Source organism: Cetorhinus maximus, chromosome 33 (genome assembly GCF_964194155.1).
Source record: "Cetorhinus maximus chromosome 33, sCetMax3.hap1.1, whole genome shotgun sequence".
In the NCBI taxonomy this organism is placed as follows: Eukaryota; Metazoa; Chordata; class Chondrichthyes; order Lamniformes; family Cetorhinidae; genus Cetorhinus; species Cetorhinus maximus.
Window position 1 is genome coordinate 1064300 of NC_135911.1, and position 16995 is coordinate 1081294.

A 16995-nucleotide genomic window follows, 5' to 3' on the forward strand; every position below is an offset into this window, starting at 1 on the left:
CGAGGTAATGTATTTTGGAAGGTCTAATACAGGCAGGAATTATACAGTAAATGGCAGAACCCTTAAGTGCATCGACGGGCAGAGGGATCTGGGTATACTGGTCCATAGGTCACTGATAGTGGCAACGCAGGTGGATAAGTTAGTCAGGAAGGCATATGGCATGCTTGCCTTCATCAGCAGGGGTATTGAGTATAAAAGCTGGGAAGTCATGCTGCAGCTGTATAGAACCTTGGTTCGGCCACACTTGGAATATTGCGTGCAATTCTGGTCACCACATTACCAGAAGGATATGGAGGTGTTGGAGAGGGTGCAGAGGAGGTTTACCAGGCTGCTGCCTGCTCTGGAGGTTATTAACTATGAGGAGAGGTTGGAGAAACTCGGATTGTTCTCACTAGAGCGACGGAGATTGAGGGACAACTTGATAGAAGTTTACAAAATGATGAGTGGCATGGACAGAGTAGATAGTCAGAAGCTTTTTCCCAGGGTGGAAGAGTCAATTACTAGGGGACATAGATTTAAGGTGAGAGGAGAAAACTATAGAGGAGATGTGCGGGGCAAATTTTTTACGCAGAGGGTAGTGAGTGTCTAGAACTCGCTGCCAGAGGAGGTGGTGGAAGCAGGTACGATAGTGGTGTTTAAGAGGCAGCTTGACAAATCCGTGAATAGGATAGGAATAGAGGGATACGGACCCCGGAAGTGCAAAATGTTTTAGTTGATGGGCAATATGATCGGCACAGGCTTGGAGGGCCGAAGGGCCTGTTCCTGTGCTGTACTTTTCTTTGTTCTTTTTTCGTTATACTGCAACTAAACATGAGATTCTGGCTGAAAGTGAAAACATTGCAACTACCTTCAGGAGAATCTCTATTCTCACTGTCCTTATTGCAAAGCGATGATGTTTGTCTAACTCCATAACATCAGCTGTGTTAAAGTCTGGTCACTTCCATCACCATCCAAGCTGAGGGCAGATCTCCTGCTCAATTGCAGTTCTGTTTTAATTGCTGTTCACACTCAGGCTGCATCTCCCATTCACACTGGCGAATTTGATGGCTGCGTACACAATCTCTTCATCCTGCATGGGGCTCATCAATTTCCCCACCGTGACTGTGAACATTTCCCTGTGAAGGAACAGCATCATTGTTAGTTTGTAGGGTTAGCGTGGGCCTGAAGTGAGGACGGTGGTCAGTGTGCTGTGTGTACATGAAACACTATTGTACCCCGGGTGAGCTTTCTCATGTCCCTGCTCCATCAGATGGGTGGCTGTGGGTTAGAGAGGAAAGGAAAAATAAACAGATCATTATCAGTCGAGACAGAATGAGAATGCTGCGGGGTGCGACACATTTTAAAACTCTTTTTTCAGATGGATTTAATGATATAATTCTGCTAAGTGTGATTCTATGATTATTAAGGGACAAGGGTTGTGACCAATCAGCCTAACGTCGGTAGTGGGGAAAATTCTAGAGTCCATTATAAAAGATTTAATAGCTGAGCACTTGGAAAACAATGGCAGAATCGGACAGAGTCAGCATGGATTTACGAAAGGGGAATCATGCTTGAGAAATCTACTGGAATTTTTCGAGAATGTAACTAGTAGAGTTGATGAGGGGGAACCAGTGGATGTGGTTTATTTGGGCTTTCAGAAGGCTTTTGACAAATTCCCAAATAAGAGATTAGGATGTAAAATTAAAGGGCATGGGATTGGGGGTCGTGTATTGAGATGGATAGAAAACTGATTGGCAGACAGGAAATAATGAATATGATTAAGCGGGTCTTTTTCTGAATGGCAGGCAGTGACTAGTGGGGTACTGCAAGGATCAGTGCTGGGACCCCAGCTGTTCACAATATATATTAATGATTTAGATGAGGGGACTAAATGTAATATCTCCAAATTTGCTGATGACACAAAGCTGGATGGGAGGGTGAGCTGTGAGGAGGATGCAGAGATGCTTCAGTGTGATTTGGATAATCTGAATGGCAAATGCAAGGCAGAAGCTGTATAATGTGGATTAATGTGAGGTTATCCACTTTGGGAGCAAGAACAGGAAGGCAGATTATTATCTGAATGGCAATAAATTGAGAGAGAGGAATGTGCAACGAGACCTGGGTGTCCTCGTACACCAGTCACTGAAGGTAAGCATGCAGGTACAGCAGGTAATAAAAAAGGCAAATGGTATGTTGGCCTTCATAGCGAGAGGATTCGAGTATAGGAGCAGGGATGTCTTGCTGCAATTTTACAGGGCCTTGCTGAGACCACACCTGGAATATTGTGTGCAGTTTTGGTCTCCTTATCTGAGGAAGGATGTTCTTGCTATAGAGGGAGTGCAGCGAAGGTTTACCCGACTGATTCCTGGGATGGTGGGACTAACATATGAGGAGAGATTGAGTCGGTTAGGATTATATTCACTGGAGTTCAGAAGAATGAGGGGGGATCTCACATAAACCTATAAAATTCTAACAGGACTAGACAGGGTAGATGCAGGAAGGAAGTTCCCGATGGTGGGGGAGTCCAGAACCAGGGTTCACAGTCTGAGGATACGGGGTAGACCATTTAGGACTGAGATGAGGCGAAATTTCTTCACCCAGAGAGTGGTGAGCCTGTGGAATTCGCTACCACAGAAAGTAGTTGAGGCCAAATCATTGTATGTTTTCAAGAAGGGGTTAGATATAGCTCTTGGGGCGAAAGGGATCAAAGGATATGGGGCAAAAGCAGGAGCAGGCTATTGAGTTGGATGATCAGCCATGATCATGATGAGTGGTGGAGCAGGCTCGAAGGGCTGAATGGCCTACTCCTGCTCCTATGTTTCTATGTTTCTATGTCAAAGGAGGCTTAGACCATTGCTGCAGTTCATCTTGAAAGCCCAATATTTAGTCTCTGTCGCCTGTTATGGTTCGACTGGCTTTGCTCTTTCCAGATTGTTTGTGATTGCAGCCAACCTGATTGCCCTGGGGAGTTTCTGCACCTGACCTGAAAGATATGTGGCCGGCCTTTTCACGATTCAGGAGAGGGATTGCATTTTGCCCTTGTTGCCCTCCATTGGAGTGATCAGGTTAGCCCTCACCTCATCCTCCACTTGTACCTGATAATGGAGATCAACAATTTTCCTGGAGTATCACCGACATTAGCCCAACTGCTCTGTAGTTCCAGGGTTTATTCATCTTTCCTTTTGCATGCTGGGTGTAACAAATACAACCCTCCAAACCCCTGACACCCTCCCAGCTCCGAGGAGGGTCGATTCTGGCCAGTGCCTCTGCCATTTCCACCATTCCTGCCGTTTTCAACCCTCATGCATTCCATCCAGACTAGGTAAATTCTCTAGTTTATTGTTGTATGTAAGTGTTGGATCAAAGGGGTTAACTGAACCTGTTTGTTCAGTCACTATAATTAATGCCACTCTACATATATCATAACTGTGTCTCTGGAGGGTTTACCCTTCTATTAATAAGGGGCTCCTTTCAACGTGTTATCCCATAGTGTCAGTGGGAGCGTCACCTCCAAGACTGACAGTGATCAGCAGCTGCAAGGAGAGGGAGAGGAGAGATCAAAATCTGGGAACAATGGATTGGAACGTTACAATAATGGATCAGAACCTGCAAGCAATAGATTGGAACATCACAATAATGGATCAGAATCTGGGAATAATAGATTGCAACATTACAGCTATGGACAGGGGTTTAACTGCTTGGTTTGACCACCTTAATAGACAACGTTTCTGGACATGGCACGTCTATTATGCACTTCGGTTGATTCAATTCTTTTACTATCCCATCCTCGCTATTATTGGTGTCCCTGGTAAGCTTCTCTATCCATTTATTAGTCCTATAAGCCATTTTTCACTCTTACCGTTCTCATCCTTTACTGTGCCCTCCTGGTTTCTGCAGCTGTTCTTGTGAGTTGCTGTATCCAGTAAGGGGATGTATAGAGAGAAGTATACACTGGAGAAATGCTTAGTCACTGTCTAGTTGGGAATTGGTTTCAGGCCGTAAGTTCTGTTACGTTTTTTTTTTAAACTCTCTCTCGTTTAACTTTAGATTAACAGTCAGCTTCTGACAGCGAACTTCCAACCTTCAAGTAAGTTAAATAGCCTGAATAAACAGAGAGACACAAGGCAGTGGCAGTTATCTGTCAATCTGCTGAAGGTAGTTGGATCAATAGGTATTAATTAGTCCAACAGGAAGCTAAGCTAACTGGTGATTCATTGGAGGCTCTACATAAACAGGCATTTTTTAAAAACTGCATAGAGTAAGGGGATGCACAGAGATGGGACTGCATTGGAGTGAGGTGTAGACAGTGCAAATTTGGGAATTTGGTCGGGAATAGTGATGGAGAAGTAAACAGTCGCTTCTGCCGATGTGGACATGCCTCCAGGATGGTATGTTGCCTCCCGGGTGCCAAGGTCAAGGATGTCAATGAACGGCTGCAGGGAATTCTGAAGGGGGAGGGGAAGCAGCCAGAAGTCGTGGTCCATGTTGGCACCAATTACAGAGAATGAAAGGGAAGTTAGGTCCTGTAGGCAGACTTTAGGGTGTCAGGTAGGAAATTGAAAAGCAGGATTTCAAAGGTACTAATCTCCAGATTACTACCGGTGCCACACAGTAGTGAGTATAGGAACGGAAGGATAGAGCAGATTAATGCGTGGCTGGGGAGATGGTTCAGGAGGGGGGACTTTAGATTTATGAGGCATTGGGACCGTTTCTGGGAGAGGTGGGACTTATACTAGTTGGAGAGGTTACATATGAACAGGAACGGGACCAATATCCTGCCTGGGTGGTTTGCTAATGTTGTTGGGGTGGATTTAAACTAAATTGGCAGGTGGGGTTGGGGGGGGCGGGCGGTGGGATCCTGTATAGTAGTTCAGAGGGGAGAAGCTGAGATGGAATTGGAAGCTAAAACGTCAGTAAGTGGGTCTGGAAGGCAGGGGAAACTTAGACTAGATAAGAAAGAAGTGAGTTTAACAAGGCTAAATGGAATATATTTTAATGCAAGGAGCCTGAGGAATAAGACAGATGAGCTGAGGGCACAGATAGGCACAGGGGAGTTTGGTATCAGAGCTATGACCGAGACTTGGCGAAAAGATGGGCAGGATTGGCAGCTCAACATTCCTGGTTGTAGGATATTCAGACAACACAGAGAGGGGAATAGAAGAGGAGAGGGGGGCGTCGCAATATAGATCAAGGAATCAATTATAGCAGTGAGGAGGGCTGATATCTTAGAAGGATCATCAGATGAGTTCTTATGGGTAGAAGTAAAAGACACAAAAGGGACAAACACACTGTTGGATGTATACTATAGGCCCCCAAACAGTCAGGGGGAGATAGAGGAAATATTAACTGTGATAATTTCCGTGTGCAAGATATGGAGGGAGCAAAATTCTAAAATTGCATCCAGGAGAACTTTTTTAGCCAGTAATAGAAAGCCCAACAAGGGAGGGGGCAGTTCAGGACCTAACATTGGGAAATGAGCCTGGAGAGCTGGAAGGTGTATCAGCTGGGGAGCAGGTTTGAGATAGTGACTGTAACTCAGTCAGATTTAGGGTAGTTCTGGAAAAGGATAAGTTTGGGCCGGGAATAAAAGTTTTAAACTGGGGAAAGGCTAATTTTACTAAGATGAGATACGATTTGGTCCGAGTGGACTGGGAACAGCTCGTTGCAGATAAAACTGTGTCAGAGAAGTGGGAGGCATTCAAGGAGGAAATAGTGAGAATACATAGTGGGAATACATAAATAGTGGGAAAATACATTCCCGTAAAGACAAAGGAGAGGTGGGTGGGGGCGGGTGGAGATCAAGCCTGGAGAACCCTGGATGTCAAGGGTCATAAAGTTTAGGATTAAGAAAAAAAGAAAGCTTAGGACAGATACCGATGACTCAATACAGGAGAGTCCCTAAAGGAGTATATAAAGTGCAGGGGGAACTTAGAAAGAAATTTAGGAACGCTAAGAGAGTGCATGAGAAAACATTGCTGGGTAAAATAAAGAAAAAAAAAACAAAGGCTATTTTTAAATATATAAAATGCAAGAGAATAACTAGGGAATGGGTTGGGCCAATTAGGGGCCATAGAGGTAATGTGTCTCTAGATCCGGAAGATATGGGTACAGTCCTCCATGAATACTTTGTGTCGGTCTTCACAATGAAAAAGGACCACGCAAGTTTAGGCATCAGGGTGGAGGACAGTGAAATTTAGAGTAAATTAACACGGAGGGAGAGGAGGCACTAACGGGTTTAGCGGCCTTTAAAGTGGCTAAATCCGCAGGCCCAGATGAGATGTACATCAGGGTGTTGAGAGAGGCAAGAAAAGAGATATCAGGGGCCCTGGCAGAAATTTTCAAATCCTCTCTGGCCGCAGGTGAGGTGCCAGAGGGCTGGAGCACTGCTAACCTTGTCCCATTTTTAAAAAAAGAGAGGAAGAGATAGACCAGGAAATTAACAGGCCAGTCAGTCTAACCTTGGTAGTGGGGATGTTACTAGAAAGAATTCTGAGGGCAGAATATATCTGCACATGAAGAAAGACAGATTAATCAGGGATAGTCGGTGTGGATTTGTTGAGGGAAGGTCGTGTTTTACAAATTTGATTTAATTTTTTGAGGAGGTAACCAGGAGTGTTGATGAGGGGTAATGCATTTGATGTGGTCTACATGGGCTTTAGCAAGACTTTTGATAAGATCCCTCATGGTAGATTGGTCAGGATATTAAGGGCCCATGGGATCCAAGGCAAAGTGGCATGTCAGATCCAAAATTGTCTGAGAGGCAGAAAGCAGAGGGCGATGACTCTGTAAATGGAAGTCTGTTTCCAGTGGGGTTCCACAGGGCTCGGTGCCCGGGCCATTGCTGTTTGTGGTGTACATAAAGGATTTGGACTTAAATTTAGGGGATATAATCAAGAACTTGGCGGGTGACACGAAAATTGGTAGGGTGGTAAATATTGATGAAGATAGCAGTAAAATGCAGGAGGTTATGCAGTGGACTGGTCAGGTGGGCAGAGCAGTGGCAAATAGAATTCAAACGGTAAAAGTGTGAGGTAATGCACTTGGGGAGGTCTAACAAGGCAAGGGATTACACTATAAATGGCAGGAGCCTGGAAATTACTGAAGATCAGAGGGACCTGAGTGTGCATATCCACAAAACCTGAAGGTAGCAGGGTAGGAATGTAAGGTGGCTAAGAAGGCATATGAGATGCTTGCCTTTATTAGCCGAGGGATAGAATACAAGAGCTGGGAGGTTCTGCTGGAGCTGTATAAAAAGCTGGTTAGGACACAACTGGGGTACTGCATGCAGTTGTGGTCACTGCATTATAGAAAGGATGTGATTGCACTGGAGGGGGTACAGAGGATATTCATCAGGATGCTGCCTGGGCTGGAGGGTCTGAGCTATGAAGAAAGATTGGATAGGCTGGGGGTTCTTTTCCTTGGAGCAGCAATGGTTGAGAGGGGACCTGATAGAGGTGTATAAGATTATGAGGGTCATAGATAGTGTGGATAGGGAGGCACTTTTTTCCTCCTTTAGTAGAGGGATCAATGACCGGGGGGCATAGATTTAACGTAAGAGGTAGAAGGCTAAGTGGGGAGTTGAGGAGAAGCTTTTTCATCCAGAGGGTGCTGGGAGTCTGGAACTGCGGGGGTTCTTGTGGTGTTGAGTCTCAAGGGTGTTGCGTAGGGCCTCGGATGAGAAGTGAAAGTCCGGAGTCGGACCTTGCGAGGTGACCTTGGCGGAGAATAAGATTCCAGAGACAGGCAGGCAAAACATTCGTAGAGTTCTTTATGGGTCCTGCAGTGTGGGGTAAGTTCCATGGGGGTTCCAGTGTGGTAGAAGTGGTTTTAATTCATCTAACGTTTTACTAACTATTGACGTAATAGAGTGGGAAACCTCCGAAGTTTGAGGTTTAAATCACATTGTCAGATGCTTCACAGTGCAGGGCAATTGCCCAAGGAAAGTTTGCAATTGCCGTGCAATCCTTACCTGGGAACTTCCGAAGGGGGTGTGGGCACAGAACGCCAGTGCATCATTGGGGTATCCTACTCCCCCTTCCCCTCCTGTGCCCAAGGTACACTGCCCTGGAGCTCGGTAGTTACAGCCCAATGTTTTGGGAAGACAGATCAAGTGGCAAAGGAGGGGTAGCCCTGATGTTAAAAGATCACAGAAGGACATGAGTGAGAAATTAATGAGAAAAAGGAAATGCTGGGAAAACTCAGCAGATCCGGCAGCATCTGTGCAGCGTCCGTAACGTCTCCTCTGCAGAGCTCCTGAGGGAGCCTGAAGAGGAATCAAAAAGAGCGGAAACATTAATCTTGTTTCTCTCTCTACAGGTGCTGCCAGACAGGCGAAGTTTTTCTCCAACATTTTCTGTTTCTATTTCAGATTTCCAGCATTCACAGTATTTTGCTTTTATAAAAATGAGAAAGGGCCTCACCTCTGAACGTTACGAAGTACAATTGGTATGGGAGGAAATTAGGAAATTAACAGTCAGAAAGCACTGCTGGAAGTTGGTCTATAGGTCCCCTAACAATAGTTATGCCATTCGGTGGAGTATTAAACAATAAATTATTGGAGCCTGTACCAAAGGAAATCCAATAATTGTGGGGACTTTAATCATGATACAGACCGGGGCAATCAATTTGGCAAAAGTGGTCCAGAAGATGAGTTTGTGTATGTTCTATGGTAGTTTTTGGAACAATTTGGTGAGGAACCAAGTCGGGCTAAACCTATCTTAAATGCATTATTGTGCAATGTATCAGGGCTAATTAGCGATATCATAAATGATCCACTGGGAAATAGTGATCATAACACCACTGAATCCCATGTAACAATTGCAACTGACATTTTCAAATCACAGAGAAGAATTTTTAACAAAGCTGCTAACCATCCCGTGCCCAATGCTGCTCACTCCCCCGACACTGCTCAACTCCAAAACTTTTCACACCCCAACACTTCTAATCCACACCAGACGCCGCACACCAATACACCAAAATTGCTCACTCACCGATTCTGCTCAACCCCACGACACTGACCCTCTGACACTGCTCACACCCAACACTGCTCACACCCAACACTGCTCACACCCAACACTGCTCACACCCAATACTGCTCACACCCAACACTGCTCACGCCCAACACTGCTCACACCCAACACTGCTCACACCCAACACTGCTCACACCCAATACTGCTCACACCCAATACTGCTCACACCCAATACTGCTCACACCCAACACTGCTCACACCCAACACTGCTCACACCCAACACTGCACACACCCAATACTGCTCACACCCAACACTGCTCACACCCAACACTGCTCACGCCCAACACTGCTCACGCCCAACACTGCTCACACCCAACACTGCTCACACCCAATACTGCTCACACCCAACACTGCTCACACCCAACACTGCTCACGCCCAACACTGCTCACACCCAACACTGCTCACACCCAACACTGCTCACACCCAACACTGCTCACGCCCAACACTGCTCACACCCAACACTGCTCACACCCAACACTGATCACACCCAATACTGCTCACACCCAACACTGCTCACACCCAACACTGATCACACCCAACACTGCTCACACCCAACACTGCTCACACCCAACACTGCTCACACCCAACACTGATCACACCCAATACTGCTCACACCCAACACTGCTCACACCCAACACTGCTCACACCCAACACTGCTCACACCCAATACTGCTCACACCCAACACTGCTCACACCCAATACTGCTCACACCCAACACTGCTCACACCCAACACTGCTCACACCCAACGCTGCTCACACCCAACACTGCTCACACCCAACACTGCTCACACCCAACACTGCTCACACCCAACAGTGCTCATACCCAACACTGCTCACACCCAACACTGCTCACACCCAACACTGCTCACACACAACACTGCTCACACCCAACACTGCTCACACCCAACGCTGCTCACACCCAACACTACTCACACCCAACGCTGCTCACACCCAACACTGCTCTCACCCAACACTGCTCACACCCAACACTGCTCACACACAACACTGCTCACACCCAACACTGCTCACACCCAACGCTGCTCACACCCAACACTGCTCACACCCAACACTGCTCACACCCAACATTGCTCACACCCAACACTGCTCACACCCAACACTGCTCACACCCAACACTGCTCACACCCAACGCTGCTCACACCTAACACTGCTCACACCCAACGCTGCTCACACCCAACACTGCTCACACCCAACACTACTCACACCCAACGCTGCTCACACCCAACACTGCTCACACCCAACACTGCTCACACCCAACACTGCTCAATACTCCCATCGCCTGTTGAGAACACTCCTCACCACCCCAATACCACTGGACCTGACCTCTATTCCGACATTAAGGACCTCTATAATATTCAGGGTGTAGACCAAAAATAATTTAAAAATATGTACAAGTGTTAAATGGGTCCTCCTTGGAGGGAAGTCCAGGGGCTGCTGGATCTGGTATCCCTGTTCTCAGCTCTGCCCTGGTTTCAATAACCAAACCCCCCGGGCTGCTACTGGGAGGCTGCCTACATTCAGCTGTCGACCTCCCCACGTGGCTGTGGGTGGAACTGCTAACTTCAGGATGAGGAGAGCCTGATGCAAGTGAAAGGGACAGTTCTTGACATCAACGTAGCATTTGCCAGTTTGTGGCATCAAGGAACATTTGTGCCACATAACTGCCAGGCAATTTCCATCTACAGCAAGAGAGAATTAAACCATCTTCCATTAACATTCAATGGCATTGCCATCACCGAATCCACACTATCGCCATCCTGTTGGTTACCAATGAACACAAAGTGAACTGGGCCAGCCATATAAATACTGTGGCTGGATGAGGTGGTCAGAGGTGAGGAATCCTGTGGCGTGTAACTCACCTTCTGAATCTCCAAAGTCTACCCACCATCTATAAGGCACAAGTCAGGAGTGTGATGGAATGTGCGAGTGCAGCTCCAAAAATAATCTATAATTTTGACACCATCCAGGACAAAGCATCCCGCTTGATTGACACCCCATGCACGATGTTAAACATTCACCCCCTCCACCAGTGATTCACACTGGGAGCAGAGCCATACCCGAGATGCACAGCAGAAATTCCCCAAGGCTCCTTAGACAGCACCTTCCAATCTCATGACTGTTAGCATCTAGAAGGACAAGGGCAGCAGCCACGTGGGAAAACCACCAGCTGGAAGTTTCCCTCAAGCCACTCACCATCCTGACTTGGAAATATATTATGGTCCCTTCTGTGTTGTTGGGCCATAACCCTTAAATTCCTTTTGTAACAACACTGTGGACGCACCGACACCACATGGACCTCAACGGTTAAGGAAGATGGCTCACCACCACCTTCACAATGGCAATTAGGGATGGGAAATAACCACAGCATAGCCATTAATCCTCAAACCCCTTGAGGGACTAAAAACAAGGACATTAAAAGCGGCTTTGCAAATTGAAATTGGATGCCTGCCTCCTTGTGGTGAGGGGACATGTCTAAAACCATTCGTGCCATTGGTAGAATTGCCCAATGGTGTAATATGGCCAGGGAGCTGATCTGCCACATCTTCCACCATTTATTGCTGCTCACCCTTCCCCACCATGCTTTATTTATGATATGTACAGGCCATTAAAATTATCTCCCTTAATAAAGGTGAACACTAAATAATATTTTGTATAGCTTCAGTGCAAATTTCTGCTTTTTGCACTATATGCCTCTCCTTATGTAACCCATAATCCCAAAAGTTTCATTAAGGTCTCCCCTAACCTGAACTGCCACCTTCAGGGCTTTGTACAGAAATGCCCCAATGCCTTTCTGATTGTGCACCCCAGAGAAACCTGAACTATTTGTATCGCCTCTCCTCCTCTGTCTTCACAAAATGTCATGCCTCACCCATCTGCTATTCCAGTAATGTATTGGAAAGACGGGCTCCATTATTTCACGTCAATTATCTTCAATCAGAATTAGGAGTGTTTAGAGATGCAACTTTTTTTTATAACCATGCAATGAAAGGAGGGAGGGGACGATTGTGATCAACCTTGAGAGCAACAATTTCAACATCATCCTTTCATTATTTAAACACTCCTGCTTTCTATTCAATCACAGAACATTCTGTTTATTATTTCAGGTCCAATTACTTAAGTAGATCACTGGATACAGCAACACATTGAAAAATCTCAATGAATCTCAACAGAACTGGTAACTTTGTTCCCAGCTTCATGAATAATTTCCCCATTTATCTCCCTTCCTCACAGTTAACTTAGTGACGATTGCGATCCTGTCCAGGGGAAAATGTGGTCTCTCCAAATGCGTCACGCGGTACTTGGTCGCCATGGCAACGGGGGATCTACTGGTCGTCATCCTCGACCTGATATTGAGACACATTCCCATTGTTTATGACGATCAGTTTCTTTTCCTGAGATATATTCCTGTGTGTAATATCCACGCCATCCTGCTTTTTTCAGCCACTGACTGTTCTGTCTGGTTCACCGTCATGTTCACCTTTGATCGGTATGTTGCCATTTGTTGCCAGAAGCAGAAAAGTAAATATTGCACTGAGAAAACAGCGGCTGTGGTTTTGGGAACAGTGACTGTGCTGATCTGCTTAAAAAACGTTATCTGGTATTTTATATTAACAGCTTGGTATTCCCTGGATAACGTCCCCTGGTTTTGTTATGCGACAGAGGAAGCTGTGCAATCTACAGCCTGGGTATCAATCGAGTTCCTCCATCACATTCTAACCCCCTGTGTCCCATTTGTACTGATTCTGCTGCTCAATGTTCTCACCGTCAGATACATTTTAGTGAGCAGTAGAGCCCGCAGGAGACTCCGGGTTCTCAGCAGTGGGGAGAGTCCCAGAGACCCAGAGCTGGAGAGCCGGAGGAAATCCATCATTTTACTGTTTATCATCTCAGCAAATTTTGGCTTGCTTTGGGCTACGCTCATGGTTTATTCTATATGGAGACGGATGTCGTTTTTGGGGCATGATTTTCTACATCCAGATTGGTTTGTGGTGGAATTGGGCTTCATGCTGCAGCTCCTGAGTTGCTGCACAAACACCTGTATTTATGCCGTCACCCAGACTAAGTTCAGAGAGCAATTGAAAAATATTCTGAAATATCCCTTTACTTCTATTTTTCAATTGGCTCAGTGGCGAAGAAAACTGTGAACTTTGCTCCTAGCCTTTTGTTTAATGTCTCTATCCAGCTCCCATCCTCACAAATTACTCTGCATCTAAGAGCGAGAATCTTGAAGGTTGTGTCACCTGCCTAATGCCAGGGCTCAGGACCTCTGCTTGGGGCTGGAGAGGGACCTGCCCTTGATGGGGGGGAGGTTCAATCTTCCGTGATTCACCTGGTTAGCAATGACATGTCGAGGACCAAGAAAGGGTTCAGCTCAGGCATTATGACCAGCTAGGGTCATTTAAGAAGCAGAGCCTCAAAGGTAACAATCTCTGGGCGATTACCTGAGCCATGCGCTAATTAGGATAAGGCGAATTAGATTCAAGTGATGAATGCGTGGCTCGAAGTTTAATGGGGAGGAAATGGGTTGCAATTCATGGGGCATTGGCGCCAATATTGGGAGGAGTGGAAGCTGTGGGGTTGAGATGTCCTCCACCTGAACTGTGCTGGAACAAATGCTCTGTCTAGTTGTATAACAAGGCAGCAGAGAGCGGTTTAAACCAAGCCGTGGCCAGGAGGGATCATGTGTGAAGTGTTACAGTTAGTCAAAGGTAAACAAAAAAGTAAAAGTTCAGGTTAGCGTTTTTGGTAATAATAACTAGGGCGTGTCAGGAAGGAACAAAGGGGGCTCCAGCAGGTAAGGACACAAATTGCGATAGATGGCAAGAAACAGTAGAGATAAGTACTGTATCGGAATGCATTCAGCATTCGTAACATATAAAGGGATGAATTGTTGGCACAGGTAGAAATACATTTGTGTAACCCATTACGGAGACAATGTTCCAGGGTGACCCAGACTGCGACATGAATATTGAAGGATATTTGACATTTTGAAAAGACAGGAATCCAACGAAAGGCAGTGGGGTATTATCCCTGCTAATTAAATATGTCAGTTGTACAGTAGCGAGAGATGATCTTACTCGAAATAGCAAGATATAGAAGCAGTTCGGCGAGAGATGATTAATTGGAAAGCTAAGATGCGACTTGTAGGGGTAGATGATAATCCTCCCAACAATAGTTGAGGTGTGGTGGGAGTGACTGCCCTTGACATCAAGGCAGCATTTGATCGAATGTGGCATCAAGGGGCCCTAGTAAAACTGGAGTCAATGGGAATCAGGGGGAAAACTCTCCGCTGGTTGGAGCATACCGAGCACAAAGGAAGATGGTTTTAGTTGCTGGAGGTCGGTTATCTCAGCTCCAGGACATCACTGCAGGAGTTCCTCAGGGTAGTGTCCTCGGCCCAACCGTCCTCAGCTGGTTTACCAATGACCTTCCTTTCATCATAAGGTCAGAAGTGGGGATGTTCACTGATGATTTTACAATGTTCAGCACCATACGCGACTCCTCAGATACTGAAGCAGTCCATGTCCAAATGTGGCAAGAGCTGGACAATATCAAGACTTGGGCTGACAAGTGGATTGAACAGAACCATCTGGGTGTCGCGGTAGGGTGGTGGTGGAGGTTTTGGGGGGGGCTGGTGGCGGGGGCCCAACTGTATCAACAGGTTGAGGTGGAGTTGTGGGGTTCTAACAGTAAGTGCAGAAGGTGAGGGTGGCAATGCTGATGGCAGCAGGTACGATTATATAAAAGGATCAGCAGTGGTGGGCAATGGGGTCCAACTATAATAGCAGGAGGCTGGGGGTCCAACAGTAACTGAAAGAGGCAGATGAGGTGGGCCCAACAATGGTGGGGGCTCCAAATGTAATACAGCAAGTTGGGGCTGTGCAAAAGTACGAGTAGCAGGTGGAGGTGGGGGTGTGGTGGTGTGGAGTTGCTGTCCAACACCAGGAGGGGGGCGGGTGGAAATGTAAGAGCAGTAGCTGTAGATTTGAAAAGTCCGAGCAAACACTGGTGGTGGGCACGGGTGGGGAGCTGGTGCGTGTCCAACAGTCAGAGCAGAAAGTGGGCTGCATTACCAACAGCACAAGGTGGGGTGCGGGGATGGTGAGCGGTAATAGGAGAAGGACAGGGTTCCAACAATCACATCCACAGGTATGGGGTTTGACACTAACAATTAGAGTCACCAGTTTGGCACCAAAATGCGATAGGTCAGTGTCCAAAAGCAATAGCAGTAGCTGGGCTGTCCAACGGGCAGAGAAACAGGTCAGGGGGTTGAAGTGTGTTGTAGGTGTTGCAGAAGTGTAGAGAGATAGAGAGGTGTTGTAGGGGCTGGGGAGGATAGGGAGTGTTGTAGAGGCTGGAGGAGGTTACAGAGATATGGAGGGTTGAAGGGGCTGGAGGAGGTTACAGAGATAGGGAGTTTTGTAGAGGCTGGAGGAGGTTACAGAAATAGGGGGAGTTGTAGAGGCTGGAGGAGGATACAGAGATATGGAGGGTTATGGATGCTGGAGGAGGTTACAGAGATAGGGAGGGTTGTAGAGGCTGGAGGAGGTTACAGAGATAGGGAGTGTTGTAGAGGCTGGAGGAGATTACAGAGATATGGAGGTTTGTAGGGCCTGGAGGAGGATACAGAGATAGGGAGGGTTATGGAGGCTGGAGGAGGTTACAGAGATAGGGAGGGTTGAAGGGGCTGGATGAGGTTACAGAGATATGGAGGGTTGTAGGGGCTGGAGGAGGATACAGAGATAGGTAGGGTTGTAGAGGCTGTAGGATGTTACAGAGATAGTGAGGGTTGAAGGGGCTGGAGGAGGTTACAGAGATAGGGAGGGTTGAAGGGGCAACATAGTTAGAGAGGGTTGTAGAGGCTGGAGGAAATTCCAGGGATTAGGTAGGGTTCTATGTGCTGGGGGGGGTATGGAAACAGGTGGTGTTGTATTGGTTGGAAGAAGTCACAGAGATAGGGAGGGTTGTAGAGACTTGAGGAGGTTGCAAAGAAATCGAGAGTTTTAAAGGCTGGACGACATTACAGAGATATGGACTGTTCAAGATGCTGTGGAGGAGGTTACAGAATTTGAGAGACTATTCTGGCTGGATTTATTGATGTAGATATTAAGGTTTTCAGGCGCTGGAAGAGGCTACAAATATATGGGAGATTCTCGGGCTGCAGGAATTTACAGAGATAGAGAAGGATTTTTTTTATTCATTCAAGGGTTGGGCGAGCATTTATTGCCTATCCCCAGTTGCCCCTTGAGAAGGTGGTGGTGAGCTGCCTTCTTGAGCCGCTGCAGTCCCTGTGGTGTCGGTACACCCATAGTGCTGGCAGAAAAGGAGTTCCAAGGATTTTGACCCAGCGACAGTGAAGGAACGGTGATAAATTTCCAAGCCAGGATGGTGAGTGACTTGGAGCAGAAGTTCCAAGTGGTGGTGTTCCCAAATATCTGCTGCCCTTGGCCTTCTAGATGGTAGCGGTCGTGGGTTTGGAAGGTGCTGTCTAAGGAGCCTTGTTGAGTTCCTGCAGCGCATCTTGTAGATGGTACACACACTGCTGTTCCTGTGCGTCGGTGGTGGAGGGAGTGAATGTTTGTGGATGTGGTGCCGATCAAGCGGGGCTGCTTTGTCCTGGACGGTGTCGAGCTTCTTGAGTGTTGTGGGAGCTGCACTCATCCAGGCAAGTGGGGAGTATTCCATCACAATCCTGACTTGTGCCTTGTAGATGGTGGACATGCTTGGGGGAATCAGGGGGTGAGTTACACGTCCCACGATTGCTAGCCTCTGATATGCCCTTGTAGTCACAGTATCTATATGGCCAATCCAGTCCATGTTTTAAAAACCACCATCTTTGGCACTTGTTTGGCCGATCATGCCCGGGTTGTGCTCTCCAACCAGCGGAAACAAACAGAAAAGTGCGTCTGGTGCTGGAGACACAGAGAATGGGCTGAAATACCCTGGGGAACGGGCCTCAAATAAAAT